The sequence below is a fragment of the Paramormyrops kingsleyae genome, chromosome 1, assembly GCF_048594095.1.
Source record: "Paramormyrops kingsleyae isolate MSU_618 chromosome 1, PKINGS_0.4, whole genome shotgun sequence".
NCBI classification, from domain to species: Eukaryota; Metazoa; Chordata; class Actinopteri; order Osteoglossiformes; family Mormyridae; genus Paramormyrops; species Paramormyrops kingsleyae.
The window spans coordinates 23,177,430-23,195,204 of record NC_132797.1 but is presented as its reverse complement, the minus strand read 5'-3'; positions in this window follow the sequence as shown (position 1 = coordinate 23,195,204).

The following is a 17,775-nucleotide window of genomic DNA, read 5'->3' as shown; positions in this document are numbered from 1 at the left end:
AAGAGGAACATTGCAAGCAATGGTGCACAAGAAGGTGTCACCCAGCATTCATTGGCCAAGAGCTTAACGATAGCCATGCCTTTTCCATATTTATATTCAATTTTCTGCATTCCCAAAGGAAAAAACTTTCACTTGTATACAGACCAGGATGGAAACTCGACAGATAACAATATTACCTTAACAAGCACTCCCTTGTGTATCTGCCCCCTAAAAATCACCCGCAGAATTTATAAAAGGCCCATTTTATCACATGGACCAAGTCTACTCAGTTGTGTTTTTCTAAACTTTAACCTTCTACATCAGTCAGCTGAGCCTTCCCAGACACCGTGTCTTAACCTTTACCCTTCCACAACTGCAAGCAGATGCTATTATCAGTATAATACACTTACAGAAATAATTCCTTTTAAATCTATGAAAATATACAGAACATGTATACATTTCATTAAAATGAAAGAGTTAGGTTCGGCTACAGTCAGAATGATCTCCTCAGAGGGCGACTGTCTCACCGTGTGGAAGGCAAACATCCATTCACCTTCGCTCATCACACCTGCGCAGGAGACCTCCTGCATTATTCATGGCATGGGGACCCGAGTACTTTCAGACGGCTTGTCATTTCCAATTACCCTTCATCAGAGCGGCCATATGCTGCCGTCGACAGGGAACTTGTATAACGCAGATGAAGAGTAAAGAAATTCCACCTCACTTGCTCTCTCGCTCTCTCTCTCCCCAAATACCTGAAATACTATAGAGAAAATTACAAACATCCTGATGAGCTAGAAGACCAAACCATGAAAAAGTCCAGTAATGTTTACATTCTATTATTGCTGCATGATATTCTGAGATGCACACATTTTCCCCTGCAGTGTCACACTTAAATTTGAACTGTAGTGTTACTCTTTTTCCTGCTGGCTAAACAGAATATTATGTGAACTGGCATCATTTATTGAACCCATAATGCAGTTTAGAAACTACAAGGCAACACAATATAGAGCCAATTTTAGATTTGCCTGAAGGCAAATTATAGCTTTAGAGAGTCTGTGCCTTGCAGGGCGCCAGAACAGAAGGCAAGAGGTGGACATTAGACTTGGCTGTTAACATTTTGTTGTCTTTTTATTTAATGCACAGTCGCATGCAGGTATTTCAAAATTCACAATGCACTCGGAATTTAGCTAACACCAGGGGGGAGACGGGCGGGGGGTCGGGGGTCTCAGTTCATGGCCTAGGGCAGTTCACCAGAATGCCCCAGGAGGGGCAGAGAGCGGGTAGGTATTACTAGAGGAACTGGGTTATCATGACGGCTCTCCATCCCGCAGAGAAAAGGAAAGCAAGAGGTGAGATTCGACTGCTACGGGGTCAGAACCCAAACGAGCAGCTTGTTATGCTGTTCTCCACAAAACAGCGATACCACAGTTTCCAGAATGAGTTTCCAGAATGAAAGAAATAGCTGAAACATCCCTTCAAATATAACAGGTGCTCTCTGTAATGATTATGCAAAGGGAAAATGCCAGCCAAACTCTCTGACTTCACAACAATTCCAAAGCCTTTCTACTACAGCTTCTAACGTTGGTGATCACACAGAGGAGAATGTCGGTCACAACCAGCAATTTTGTGATCACTAAGTCAATCACAGGTGCACTTATTAACTCAGCTGTTCGCCCTCCTGTCACTCAGGACGCTGCGTGTTCATTGGCTGTTTCTGTCACTTGGTGTCATTTTGATGATGACTGGATGAGATACTCACACCAAGTCAAGTAAAGCTCTCTCTATAGTCATCTCAATTTTGTAACACATGAGTCATACATTCAGATGAAATTTCATTCCCCATGGTCATATTACAAAATAGTTATATATAGAATATATATAGATAAAATACACTCACCTAAAGGATTATTAGGAACACCATACTAATACGGTGTTCGACCCCCTTTCGCCTTCAGAACTGCCTTAATTCTACGTGGCATTGATTCAACAAGGTGCTGAAAGCATTCTTTAGAAATGTTGGCCCATATTGATAGGATAGCATCTTGCAGTTGATGGAGATTTGTGGGATGCACATCCAGGGCACGAAGCTCCCGTTCCACCACATCCCAAAGATGCTCTATTGGGTTGAGATCTGGTGACTGTGGGGGCCATTTTAGTACAGTGAACTCATTATCATGTTCAAGAAACCAATTTGAAATGATTCGAGCTTTGTGACATGGTGCATTATCCTGCTGGAAGTAGCCATCAGAGGATGGGTACATGGTGGTCATAAAGGGATGGACATTGTCAGAAACAATGCTCAGGTAGGCCGTGGCATTTAAACGATGCCCAATTGGCACTAAGGGGCCTAAAGTGTGCCAAGAAATCATCCCCCACACCATTACACCACCACCACCAGCCTGCACAGTGGTAACAAGGCATGATGGATCCATGTTCTCATTCTGTTTACGCCAAATTCTGACTCTACCATTTGAATGTCTCAACAGAAATCGAGACTCATCAGACCAGGCAACATTTTTCCAGTCTTCAACTGTCCAATTTTGGTGAGCTTGCGCAAATTGTAGCCTCTTTTTCCTATTTGTAGTGGAGATGAGTGGTACCCGGTGGGGTCTTCTGCTGTTGTAGCCCATCCGCCTCAAAGTTGTGCGTGTTGTGGCTTCACAAATGCTTTGCTGCATACCTCGGTTGTAACGAGTGGTTATTTCAGTCAAAGTTGCTCTTCTATCAGCTTGAATCAGTCGGCCCATTCTCCTCTGACGTCTAGCATCAACAAGGCATTTTCGCCCACAGGACTGCCGCATACTGGATGTTTATCCCTTTGCACACCATTCTTTGTAAACCCTAGAAATGGTTGTGCGTGAAAATCCCAGTAACTGGGCAGATTGTGAAATACTCAGACCGGCCCGTCTGGCACCAACAACCATGCCACGCTCAAAATTGCTTAAATCACCTTTCTTTCCCATTCTGACATTCAGTTTGGAGTTCAGGAGATTGTCTTGACCAGGACCACACCCCTAAATGCATTGAAGCAACTGCCATGTGATTGGTTGATTAGATAATTGCATTAATGAGAAATTTAACAGGTGTTCCTAATAATCCTTTAGGTGAGTGTATATAAGCCATGTAAAGACAAGGCAATGAAAAAGTCAGATGGTAAAATCTACACTTGAGAATTTAAGACATAAACCACAACATAGTTAAAAACACCTGGTTAGGTGAGAAGAGTCAGCAATGGAATGGAATGAACAGATGGGGAAAAAAGTTCAATAAACAGATAAAATGGGTTATAGTTTCTGTGTGCTGAGAATAGGGACAGGATTGGGACAGGCCAGAGTGTTCAAGAGTCAAGTTCAAACATATTTAATTTAAACAACATCACAGGACCATTTTTTTGAGTACAGGTACAGAGCTAATAGAATCCAGTCAGTATCTAACCAGGTACAAATAAAATAAATACAAATGCAATAAATTACAAATAAATTCTAAATACAAATATAATGTATAGTTCTGAGCAAAATGATGCATGAGGTAGTGTACTAAGAAAAGACAGAAAATGCAATGATACAACAGCAAACTGTGAGAAATAAAATGTGCAAATGAGAAGCGAGTTATTTTATTTATGTGCCATCATACCTCTTTATGCATAGTGCAGACAAAAACGACTCAGTTTGAATAACTGCTTTGGATTTACAGGGTTGTGGCTTCAAATTACCACCAGCTTATGGCTTTAAAACATCTTCATACAGTACGTTTGCATGATCGTAAGCACCTTTCTTCATTCTGTTGCCAGTCCCATATATCTACCTGCAGCCATTTTCCTGTCCAGGAAGCTTTGGAAGAACACGACTGATGTCTTGTGTACATTGTAGATTAAGAAAGGCTTCCCTGCCTTAGGAAAATTTGTGGGGAAAAAAGAAATGTTGTTTTGCTTATGGAGTGGTGCAGTATACTTAACAACCTGTTTGAGATGTTTAAATTAGTGCTGTCAAACGATTCAAATTTTTAATCAGATTAATCACAGGGTTGCTGTGGATTAATTTCGATTAATCACGATTAAATATCATTCATTTTTAATCTATATTAATCGCATTTCATTTTGCATGAGCAAACAGACTCAAGAAAAAAGGGAATATATATGCACTTAACATGTTTATTGAACATCTTGAACACGAGTCAGATGCATTCCATCTGCCACAGAAGTGCAATACCATGGACCCATATCAAAAAGCAAGATTTTTTGCTTAGCCGGACAACTTGTCGGATTGAAGGTACCTCAGTTTAAATGGTCTTTATCTTCGTTCACTTACAATTAGCCAGAACTACCGTAAATCCGACAAATAATCCAACTAATCATGAAATCCAGTTCTAGCCCGGTTAATTGCCATTGTTAGCAATATCAGTTGATAACACATTACACGCAGTGCTTTATGTATAAAACTCTGTAGCAACTCCGAGAAACGGGACTGCGCATGCCGTCACTTCCGGCTTCAAAACTCGGAATCCGACTCGGAATACGAGTTCCCAGGGCAAATGGAACGCACCAAAACTGCCCGAAATGGGTTGACAGAGAAATTTCATGGATTTGAGTCATTCTGCACTGCAGATGGGTTAATTGCGTTAAAATTTTTAATCAGATTAATCATGATGATGGATCAATCTGCGTTAACCCGTTAATTTTGACAGCCCTAGTTTAAATATAATCTGCTCTATTCTAATATTTTATGTCCTTACTGAAACAACTAAAAATGCAACTTGTTGACATTTTAGAGACTTCAGTTCACGTGTGTACACATGATCTATTGGCCCATCTTTAGAAAAAAATGATAGAGGTTAAATATGATTTCTACATGATTGAGTTTGTATATTCCTAATAGTGCAGTACTGGGGGCTATGGAAGACAAGGTGATGCCTCTCAGCTTCTAGAAGATAATCCTGATGCTGCATTGAAATTCATGTGCTCTTCCGGGACTTGAAAGTCAAGGTTGTTGTGTTCCAGGAATATTTGGCAGGTGCAGTCTATGTCTAAGCTACTATTGATCCTCTAACTTGTATGCTTAGAGATGCCCTATCTGGGCAGAGAGGTGAATCTCACAGCGTTTGAACAGAGAATCTCACCCATAGAGCTGCCTTTTATGAACCTTCCAGATTGATGCGAATGTGGATAATGATATCATGTCTCTTCTCATTCCTGTTAGTGGATGTGGATGTGGAGCTACTTAATCTTTGGCTCAACATTAGAATTGTCATATTCTGGATTTTGTTAATCAGCTCACTGAGGTCCTGCCTCACTCATTCCCAATGGAGACAATTAGGAGTTGAAACACAACTCTGCCCAATGCAAACGGTATCTACCAACACTGCGATTGGACAGCAGTGGTGTCCATTTAGATCAGTACTTTGGGTCAGTGAGTCAGTGACACCCAGGATGCTTCCCCTGACAGTAACTCACTGCATCGTCCATCCAGCCACACTGTTGCCGAACCATATTCCAGGATATTGTTCATTTATATGGCTTTGCAGAATCTTCAGATTTTTCTCTATTCCATTGTTGGCAATGACATAGGAGAGTGTTTCAGATTAGGGGAACACAATTTAATAATTTAAATAGAATGGTCTTCTTATTGGGGGGATGAATGAAGCCAAATTAAATACTGGGGAGGACACATGTTTCTCACCTGCTTTACTCATTCATTTAACAGGAACAAGCTGTAGCTTGATGCCTTACAAGAAAAAATGAGTCAGTATTAATTAGAAGCAATAAGAGGCATATACAGTACAGGGGCGTGCCCATAGGCCAAAGATGAATACTTATTGCCCCCCTCCCTCCGTTGTCACTCATTGAATCAAGACATGATTGGCTAATCATAACGTTGGTCCCTCTGTATGAATTGTGGCCTTTCTTATGCCCCCCACTTAAAAAAAGTGATTATGGTGAGCTGTTGCTAAATATAGCTATGCTTTGGTGCTCAGTGACTGTGGTGAATCTCTGTTCTTTTAGCATTTTCAAAGCATTATACATCACATTTTAAACAGTTTGCCCGGAATGGTGTCTGTGTATTAAACTGAAAAATGAAAATTCCCCTAATCCCTCTGTGGCCACCTGCCTGATATAACTGATGATCCCTTCATACTTTGAGCCAGAAGAGAACCCTAGGAAAGATTCAGGCATTGCCTCACGCTGCGCTGAGGGAGAACCATGTCAGATTTTACTATAAGAAGGGCTGTGTCCCCCCGATTGGTCAAACGGACCACATGATTATTGTAGTCAGGATAGTATGAAGGCTGTAGAGTTTCTTCTTTGAGTCCTTGAATTCTTCCTGCTCCTCTTCGTTCTCTCTCTTTTTTACCTTTATTCTTTCCCATCACTGACGTAGGCGACTGTATGTCAATAAACATACGTTATTTGCATAACTCTCATTTTCCCCATTCTGCTACACAGTATGCTTCCCCATTGAACTACTGAAGTACTGAGTTTGCTCTGTCATTCAAATCAGTCTAATTAATTAAAATGAATGTCTCAAGGACATTCATTTTCTCAAGCAAAATTCTGCTGTACTGTGCTAAACACTTTTATTGTTTTATTCTCTTTGTATCATTGTTATTTAAATGATTTCTTTCCAAGTAAATGCCACACCTTACAGATCTGAACTTTATCCTTTTATAAAACTAAATATTTTTAAACAATACAACAAAAAGTTCCCCTTAATATGCACCACCAGTGAGCATACCTTCTCGTGGGCTTCGACTTTTGTTCAGGTCCTTACCCCGTGCAATGCTGAATTGTTAATAGCTGGGGATCAGTATGGGGCTCAGTGGAAGATTGTTGGTTCAAATCCCAGGGCTGGCAAATTGATGCCACCTTTGGGTCCCTGAGCAAGGCCCTTCTCCCCCCAATTTCTCCATTATGTCTGTGACCCCCAAGCTTGCTCTCACCTTTATGTCGGTGTCTCATGGAGCAATATGGGATAGGACAAAACACTATTTCCCCATGGATATCAGTAATGCATCACTATTCTATTGTATTCCATTCAAAGTGGTGGTCTTTGTTTAGACCCCCCCCCCCCACACACACACACACACACACACCTGGATTAAGTCTACAGCAATTCTGGGCACCTTGGGTCTCTATCCGTGCATCTGTCCCCTCCAGGCACTAATGACATCATCGGGGCATCTATTTACCAGGCTTAATCATATCTATCCTGCCCTGCTCTGCCAGACTGACGCATGCACTGTGAACCCATGAGGTCCCTGGTCCTTTGTCCCCGGCTATGACAGTCCAGGAGTTACTAACAAGGGCATAAATGGGTACTCCCAGGGGGCAGGAATGAGCCACTCACCAACACCATGGTGCCCTGTGCTCCTGCAGCCGGGGGGCTTATAATACAGTCTGACAAGCAGCCAGCTGAAATATATTTATATATTTGTGAGTAATTAAAAGACATGGAAGGGCACTGCAAAGCAGGAGGAAGGGAGGGCTGTAGTAGGGTGGGGGGGCGAAGAAAGAGCGGGTGAAGCACAATCTTGGACAAACATCCATTTTTGTGGGCGAGCTGTTGTAAATGTAACACAGGCTCTGCAGACTCATAAGACATCAGATTTCGTTACCATTCATAGACTGCTGTCAACTGCTAGGAATTATCTAGGCACTAACAGTGGTGGAGAGTAGCAAAGTATAATTACTTCATTACTGCACTTACATACATTTGTCACATCTGTACTTAAGTTGATTTAGTCATGGACACTTGACTTTTACTCTACAACATCTTACAGCAAATATTTATACTTTCTACTCAACTGCATTTTGACTTAGTGTTGCGTTACATTTTACAATCACATCGCTTTTTTTAAATATAAATCGGAAAACATCAGGAAAAGGTAGTGATAAGACAGATAATACAGAGATTCTAGAGCTTTTCTCATCAAAGTAAAGCCCAGTGACTTTCAGGGAGTAGGCATCAGGTTTCGAATCCTGACAGCTCTTACAAACCGTTTTTTTCCCCCTCTAGTTCAAGAGAGTGATTGCTATACAGTTTGTACTACTATATACAACAACGTTTGATCCATTATGGAAAGTGGTTTTGGAAATGGCAAGAGGTGATCGTTGGACGTTTGTGATCAGGCTAACATTGATGATTTAAAAACTTTGCACACGTTTCCAGTTCTGCGTCTAATGAAGCAAGATTAATGCATAATTTAAAAAGGAAAATAGAAAACCTTTTACAGCGAGGCTTGACGAAGGAGACAATCCACTTAGAAGCTCTAAAAAAAGGTTTAACAAAACCGGACCAGAAAAAGGGACCACAAGGGGCCGCCAAAAACAACAACAACAAGAAGAAAGACAACATGTGGGCTAATGTACAGTACGTGGGCCACTGAGGGGCCACTGAGGAACTGAACAAGAGCAAAAATAAGATACAATGCATGACAGGCGAGAACCATAACTAACCAACTAATCATTAAGGCAATGGGGCAACAAGGAACAGGCGGGTATATTAAAATTAACAGGAACTGGAGACTAGGAAAGACAGAGAGCTATCAACAGTAGGAGAGATCATGGAACACAGGTAAAACAGAACATAAGTGAACAAGGCACAGGCAGGGAACCATTAACAAGGACACAAAAGCAAAGACATATATTAACAATACCAGACACCAGAGGATAAAATATAACCAAAAAACCAAATAAATGTGAGACTGGCCTCAGGCTAGCCTTGAACTCGTGACAGAGGGGATATCTGCCTCTGACCCTCACACTCACGGTGGCCCCGGGGAGCCCGGGAACACACAGGAGAGGGCCAGGCGGGCACAGACCCTGACAAAACCGTGAACTGCTGGAGCATACACTTAAAAGATCAGGTACCGCTGTGAAATGCTGCGCAGTGTACACATGTGCAAAACCTAGTATACATGCAACTGTCATATTGCACAGCCTCACACACATATTGCTGAACTGTGTGGCTAGTTAATCAGCATTAATCATTGTAGCTGGTTAATTATGTAAACCTTATTTCACTTAGCACAATGCAATGCCATGGTGGAGACTTGAATGCTGTTCCCAGGAGTATGTGGTAAAAGTACTAACCGCTGTGCCACCACAACATTTGTATTTAACAAAATATACAGACAGTAGACAGATACACTCACCTAAAGGATTATTAGGAACACCTGTTCAATTTCTCATTAATGCAATTATCTAATCAACCAATCACATGGCAGTTGCTTCAATGCATTTAGGGGTGTGGTCCTGGTCAAGACAATCTCCTGAACTCCAAACTGAATGTCAGAATGGGAAAGAAAGGTGATTTAAGCAATTTTGAGCGTGGCATGGTTGTTGGTGCCAGACGGGCCGGCCTGAGTATTTCACAATCTGCTCAGTTACTGGGATTTTCACGCACAACCATTTCTAGGGTTTACAAAGAATGGTGTGCAAAGGGAAAAACATCCAGTATGCGGCAGTCCTGTGGGCGAAAATGCCTTGTTGATGCTAGAGGTCAGAGGAGAATGGGCCGACTGATTCAAGCTGATAGAAGAGCAACTTTGACTGAAATAACCACTCGTTACAACTGAGGTATGCAGCAAAGCATTTGTGAAGCCACAACACGCACAACCTTGAGGCGGATGGGCTACAACAGCAGAAGACCCCACCGGGTACCACTCATCTCCACTACAAATAGGAAAAAGAGGCTACAATTTGCACGAGATCACCAAAATTGGACAGTTGAAGACTGGAAAAATGTTGCCTGGTCTGATGAGTCTCGATTTCTGTTGAGACATTCAAATGGTAGAGTCAGAATTTGGCGTAAACAGAATGAGAACATGGATCCATCATGCCTTGTTACCACTGTGCAGGCTGGTGGTGGTGGTGTAATGGTGTGGGGGATGTTTTCTTGGCATACTTTAGGCCCCTTAGTGCCAATTGGGCATCGTTTAAATGCCACGGCCTACCTGAGCATTGTTTCTGACCATGTCCATCCCTTTATGACCACCATGTACCCATCCTCTGATGGCTACTTCCAGCAGGATAATGCACCATGTCACAAAGCTCGAATAATTTCAAATTGGTTTCTTGAACATGACAATGAGTTCACTGTACTAAAATGACCCCCACAGTCACCAGATCTCAACCCAATAGAGCATCTTTGGGATGTGGTGGAACGGGAGCTTCGTGCCCTGGATGTGCATCCCACAAATCTCCATCAACTACAAGATGCTATCCTATCAATATGGGCCAACATTTCTAAAGAATGCTTTCAGCACCTTGTTGAATCAATGCCACGTAGAATTAAGGCAGTTCTGAAGGCGAAAGGGGGTCAAACACCGTATTAGTATGGTGTTCCTAATAATCCTTTAGGTGAGTGTATAATGCCATGTTATACAGATAAATCGGGGAGGATAAGTTCAAGAACTTTTTGTTTAATTCTTTCTGTATATTTACAAGCAAGTACCTACTTTTACTTAAGTAGAAAGGCCAATGGGTACTTCAGCTTTTGGGTACTTCAGCTTTTCCTGGGGTCCATTTTTGCCGGTTTCTTTCTACTTTTACTTAAGTAAATTATTTGAGTGCTTCCTCCGCCAGTAGGCACTAATCATCCAGGTATCCACACTGCCATTTCTGGGGTTTTGATTCTTAAAAAGAAAGAAAGAAAGATCATCCCATTTTCACAAGTACAGCTGCATTGGAATTCTTTAGTTTTTGCAAACCCCACCTTGTTCTCCTTTGAGACCTACAGACACATACATCTGAAAGTGAAGTCTGGGGTCTGAGCAGGGCACATGGTCAGCCATTTCCTGGCATTTCGGGGGGGGGGGGAGGGGTGAAGGGCCCTGCTCAAAGGCAAAACGGGGATGTGAATATTCTTTTGAGCACAACATGTGAACTGAAGACTTTCTGGTCACTGACACAGAGACCTAATCTGCTCAGTCAGACACCTCCAGGAAGAGGGTTACTATGATTGTAAAAGCCTAGTAAGATTGGTTTGTAGGGCTGGTGAATTGGGCCCACAAAAGCTCCCTTTCCCAGAGAGATAATAGGTATATTTTATTCATAAAAATTTGTTGCTTTGAATCATTAAAAAAAACAATAGGGGCAGTGGTAGTCTAATGGTTAGGGAAGAAGACTTGTAATTGAAAGAGTGCTGGTTCGAATCCCTGACCAGCAAGACACCACCCCCTCCTATGTCACATATGGATTAAATGCCAGAGACATATTTTGTTGTTGTGTGTTAGCAATGATCACTGATCACCAATTATGTTACATTATAATGCACTAGCACTGCATCCAACTTTGCTCATCTCTTCTTCTATTTCGTATCCAGTTGTTCATGTAGTATTTAGTTCTGGTAACAACTCAGTTGGATTGGTTCATCTTCATGAAATATTTTCTATACTCTGCCAGTTGATCTGTATAAACTATGTGTGTATAGCTGGTAAAAAAGGGATTTTCAATAGAGACATCGAGCAACAGTAATATCGGCTTTTAGGAGTTTGTTGTGTAGGCTAGTGTATAGATTATTTTGAGTTCTCGAAATATCAAAAGTCCAAGTTTACACTTTACACTAATTATAGCAGAATTTCTCAACAAGACCATGTTTAGTGGGTCACGGAGGAAAAAAATAGCCACGGCACCCTCCTGATAACTTTTACCGTTGCCAAGAACTGTATCGTGAGTTTGGGTCATGACTTATGGACAAGGGTTATTATAGTTAAAGAAAACTAAGACTAAAACTAAAGCTGGGAGTGAAAAAATAATTTGCGTTAACTGAAATAAAAATTAAAACGACAGTTTTCAACAAAATTAAAACTAAATAAAAGCTACAATGAACAATGTAACATGAACTAAAACGAAATAGAAATGCAGGTACTGTCACTTCATTTTCATTTTTTCCCCTTTGATTTACGCTGTGCTTGTGGGTTACACTTTACATCACATTGTACCACTCACAGGAAGCAAAGACCATTGTCCGCCATATTGGTGCATTTCTTTTCTGGTTGAGGTACTTGTAGTTATATAAATACTGTTTTTCTGCATTTCTGAAGGTTATGTGTGCTGTTTTCAGCTGGACTAACAACAGGAGACAAAGGTAAAGGATTCTTTAGGATTCCAAAAAATTGTTAATTACCGTGACCCAGAGAGGAGAGAGAGGATAGCTGCACACTTTCTCCATTCTCTGACTCACAGACACACATATGTGCTGTGTTTAAACGGAACCCAGTTACCAAGCTTTGTTTAATGGTTTGCCATTGGGTTTCTGTTTATTAATAATGCTTACTTATTTCTTCTTATTCCCATACCTATTGTCAAGGTTCAAACAGGGCTGTTGGCATTGTAAATTACTGCTAGAATCTTTCAGACATTGGCATTTTGAGTGTTTTGAGAGTTTTTGAAATTGGCGTATTAAACTTTGTTTCAGGATGCTCTTAAGATTTCGTACAATGTTCTGATTGTTTTACTTTAATATTTCTAGGAATAATTCCTCACTCTAACTACTACTCCCCTCTGGGTTTTCACTGCAGGACACCCAGGTAGACTTTACTTTCTCCAGAATTGCCGAACCCATCACGTGTATGTATATTGTAATCAGGGAATGGAAGCATCAATAAACTAGGTCCTTCATTGCTATATAAAGGTGATGGTGTCACAGGAAAGAGGTTAGGGGTTTGAAAGGGAATGTTAAGGCAAGAAAACAAAATGCTTCACACTTTCTAAAGCTAAATGACTTGAGAACAACTGATATATAGTAATTACACTGATAACTAAACAGCTGAAAATTCCTACCTACCCTGCTCAAAGACGTCTTTAGAGAAAAGCAGACATGGAATTGCATACAATCCATCAAAATGTCTGGATGATGGAAGATAGCGAGGGTGAGTGATCATGGTCCAGCTGCTGACAGGGGGCAGGGGACTGAAAGCTGGCCAGTACAGATGACGGTGTTATTAGCCTGCGTCAGGCCAGCACATGAAGCAGCTCATTAGAGACAGATGCAGGCCATCAATATCCACATCACAAGCAAAGCAAGCAAAGTAATAATTAGCCTGAGAACAAAGGCACCAAAGAAATGTACATTTTCCATTACAGACACATTATTTGTCACAAGGGCCCATTATTAGCTGAAACAACATACAGTATGAATGCATGAAATATGAAAAAATCTAAAAACCTGTCTCCTATAGCTAGATATCCTCCATAAATGTTAATTTATCATAGGTTATGGTGAACGTGAAGTCTATTCCACAATGGTGCCAGATCCATACACACACACACACACACATAAAACAGACATTTTACATACAACAAATCCACATAAACCTTGTTTTGTGGAATTCAGAAGGAAGCTGGAATGTCCAGAGAAAACCCACATGTAACCAGGGGGAGGAATTAATCCAACAGCTCTGGAGATATAAGGTACCACTGAGGAGGTTCTACAGAGCCACCATGCTACCATCCTCTGTTTTATGTTACAAACAAAGATATTCATCGTTAAACAAGCAGAAGTATAAAAAAAACTAAATACCAGCCTTACTATAACAGAATAGAATAGAATAGAATAGAACCTATGTTATGGTACGTATACAACGTGAATGGTACTGTACGTGTGTGCTTTCTGCACTGCTACACATTATAAAAATAAATTTAAAATTATATACAAATATAGATATACAGTGAACAGCAAACCAGAGTGCAGTAGTGATAAATGTTCACCCCTTAAGGATCCATCTCTGAATCATTGTTCGCTGACCCTGGATATTTCCAAACAAGTCCTCAAGCTGGAGTTCAGGCTAAGCACAGCTGGAGAACTTGGGGAAGTGAGTTCCCATAGATGTTCAGTAGATGACACAGCTGACCTTCATGTCAATAACCCTGCAGATATAGCTGCACGTACTAGCAAAACAATTTTACATCCTTTATTTCTCACAACCAACTTTACGTGATTTTAGTATAACTTGTTGTTCATTTAATTTGTCAGTTTAGAAGTAATTTAAATAGCTCAATGACTTCTTCAAAAAGGCATTTTTAAACCATTTAAGCTTTTCTATTGTTGCCCTTGAACATAATTGTGAAAAAATGTTTGACATTCTCAAAGAAATTACAGAATTAATCATTATACGGCAGCCCCCGGCTTAAGAACATCCAACTTATGGACAACTTGTATTTACGAATGCACTGCCATAGTGCCCATCATATTAAAAATTCAGGTTAAATACAATGGTTTGTCATCATGATGGCATGCATTACTTTGTGACACTCATTTAAACATTTGTCAACAGTTCATTAGCTCGAGAATATTATATGTAGTTACTTTGCTTTTTATTACATATTATTCTGTTCTGTATTATTATTTTTCCAATTTACCTACAACTTCGACTGAATGACAGACATAGGGAACGGAATTCATTTGTACCTTTAGTACTGTCTGTTCTAAATAAGCTATATTATAATACTAATATAACTATATTCCAAATTTCTCCCTTTCTGCTATATCTTGTCCACATTGTGTTATGTTTATGCTTCTTTACAAACAAACATAACCCTCCAAGTTAGCCACAGCACTGCATAACAACAAAGTTGAATCGTATACTTGATGAGGGATGTCAATAAACAAAAAAATTGCAAAAACAAAAAGGGTAACTTAACTAACCCTCCAAGGGTATGGAGGGTCCCCAACTTCAAGGTAAGCAAAAATAACTTAAACCCGAAAAAAAAAATACATCCATCCATTTTCTACACAAGGCAAGGAGAACAACTCAGGCACACTGACACACCCTGATTAAGGCTGCCTTATAAACGTCAGGCAAAAGAGAGCAAAAGCAATAATATCCAAAAGCAATAATACATGTAATATAATGTAATAATGACCTTGCAGTCATAAGTTGTTAGTGAAGACCTATATCTGTTGGCCACAAAATAAAAAAGACTAAGGGAAATTATGTACATGCCATTTCACAGCCTATTCTCAGGTGTGTACAGGGCTGTGAAAGGCTTTTCACTCAATCGTAGATGAGCAGCAAATGGTTCTGGTCCAGTTACAGAAATAAGCTGTAAATAACCAACTGCATAAAATGGAAACATTTCCATGAGCTGTTTTTGTCCCACCGCCAAGACAACAGGCTCGATTGGCAGCGAGTTTTTAGATGAGGCCTTAATCTTAATCTGCCTCCAACCTGACTGCTGTCTTGGTTTTCCATTTGAATGTAGGAAATTGGATTGGTTAGTGGACAGAGTTTCAGCGATCATATTTTGCTGGGTTTTTTTTTCCTTGATACAGCAATAAAATTGTTATAGTGAATGCAGTAACTGCCGTGTTGACATGTGCACAAGAATAGATGCAAAAAATCAAGATAAAATGCTTAAAAAAAGAAATAATAATAATTTAAAAATATACATATCTTTTTTTTCCCATGGCTCTTTATATATGCATACATATATAGATATATACACACCACAGAACCTTGGAACTCAAACGCCCCTTAACGTGACATTGACAGCTTGGACATTGAATGGGTCTGTCGAATTTCATTAAACTTGTACCTTGATTGAAATCTTGGAACTCAACCGTTCCTGCTAAATCTTGTATGGGTCGAGACGCATTCAACTCTACCAATTCGGACCTCAAATGGGTCGGTGAAGAAAAATCTAATCGCAATTCGACCGAAAACTCGGGACACGACAAAACAAAACAGGCCTGCTTGAGATGTGTCTCTGATGGGCTGACAAAGGCAAATGGAGCTACTGGGGCGCTGATGCCGATAAATCGCTCCCAGTTTTGCGTTACCTCTCGACCAAGGTCAACGTGCAAAAGCTGTGTTCCGTGTGAATTTTTTTGTGCTTTATCAGCAGTACATTTAGTGATAGAGTAATCATGGCCCTTAAGAAAGTGAACAGTGAAAGCAGCAAGGCAAAGAGGAAAGTAGTGAAGTTACTGCAGAACTTAAAAAGGAAATTTTAGCAAGACTTGAAGATTTACGTGTGTCTGCTCTAACTTCAGAGTGTGGAATTATCATTTAACTTATGTTTATTGCTTTGTATGTGTGGTTTTCATATGTGTCTTAATTTAATATTGATTGTTAATGCTTTTTATGTTTAGTTAAGTAGGTTGATTTCAGACTTGGGGGTCTGAAATGGACTAAATTCATTTACATTATTTGTATGTAAATTTGTAAATTTACAAAATATTCTATCTTTCCACCAAACTCGGTTCTTAAAAACAGACAATTTTTCTTTTTTTCTCAGATAACCCACCCCTTTATATTCTTATAAAACCAATTAATGTGTATTTATTCCACTTGATGCCTTCCACCAGCCAATAATCCTTAAAGTTAACAAGGCAAGACGGGGAGCAGTGAATTGATTTATTTTGGATGCTTGTGTGTTAACTATTAGCAGTAACTAACATCATTGCCTAAGTGCACCTGAATTCTGCATAAAATTCTATATACATTCTACATTAAAAACCAAACATAGGAAAACAACATGATTCAGGTCTGGTAACGTGGATCTTTACTGTGAAAATAAGTGTCCCTTTCAGAGGAGAAAAATGGGTTTCATTTAGACAGGATGGACAGAAAACAAATAAACACCCACATATATACACACACACACACAGGTTTGTAGTTATCTTTGTAGAGACTCTCCATTCATGTCTGTGGGGAGAACTCTAATCCCAACATGACGACCTTAACCCCTACCCAGCCCTAACCTTAATGATAAAAAACCAAACAAAATACGAGACTTTCAGCTTTTTTAGTTTTTTGATTGTATTCACACCTGAAAAATGGTCCCCACAACATTAAATTTCAAGGCCAACAGAATGTTGGGTTATATCTCTAGGTGTGTGGAGTTTAAGTCAAGGGAGGTGATGTTACACTTATATAATTCCTTGGTAAGACCCCACCTAGAATACTGTGTGCAGGTTTGGTCACCATACCTCAAGAAGGACATTGCTGCCTTAGAAAAGGTACAACAAAGAGCTACGAGAATGATTCCTGGTCTTAGAGGAATGTCTTATGAGGAGACGTTAGCGAAACTGAATCTGTTTAGCCTTGAGCAAAGGAGACTAAGGGGGGATATGATTCAGGTCTATAAGATTCTAACGGGTCTGGATGCTGTTCAGCCAAATGACTATTTCAATATTAGTCTAAATACTAGAACTCGTGGCCATAAGTGGAAATTAGCGGGAGAACGTTTTAAAACAAATTTGAGGAAGCACTTCTTCACACAGCGTGTAGTCAGAGTATGGAATAGTCTTCCTGCTATTGTAGTGGAAGCTAAAACCATGGGTTCCTTTAAATCAGAGCTAGATAAGATTTTAACAACTCTGAGCTATTAGCTAAGTTCTCCCCAAACGAGCTTGATGGGCCGAATGGCCTCCTCTCGTTTGTAAATTTCTTATGTTCTTATGTTTTTTATCACATTGTGGGGGCCACTGTGGGGGCTGTTTGGCACACACACACACACAGTATCTTGCTACACAAAATCAAGTAGATTAAGATAAATATGAATAAGAACAAAATCAGCTGTCATAAAAGACTTAAAGGTGCAGACCTCACGTGAGGGGACAGACTATACCTAAGACTTTACAAGACTATTGCGAAAGGGGAGTGGCACCTGAGCTTCAGTCTAGACCTCGACATGACAAAAAGCGCTTGATCCGATGACTTAAGTGACTGAGAGCAAAAGTAGGGTTGCAGGAGGTTGGCAAGGTAAGAAGGCGCTAAGCCATTCAGGCAATTAAACCATTCAGGCACTTACATATGTACCATTAACACGATAAACGCACAATGTGCAATAAA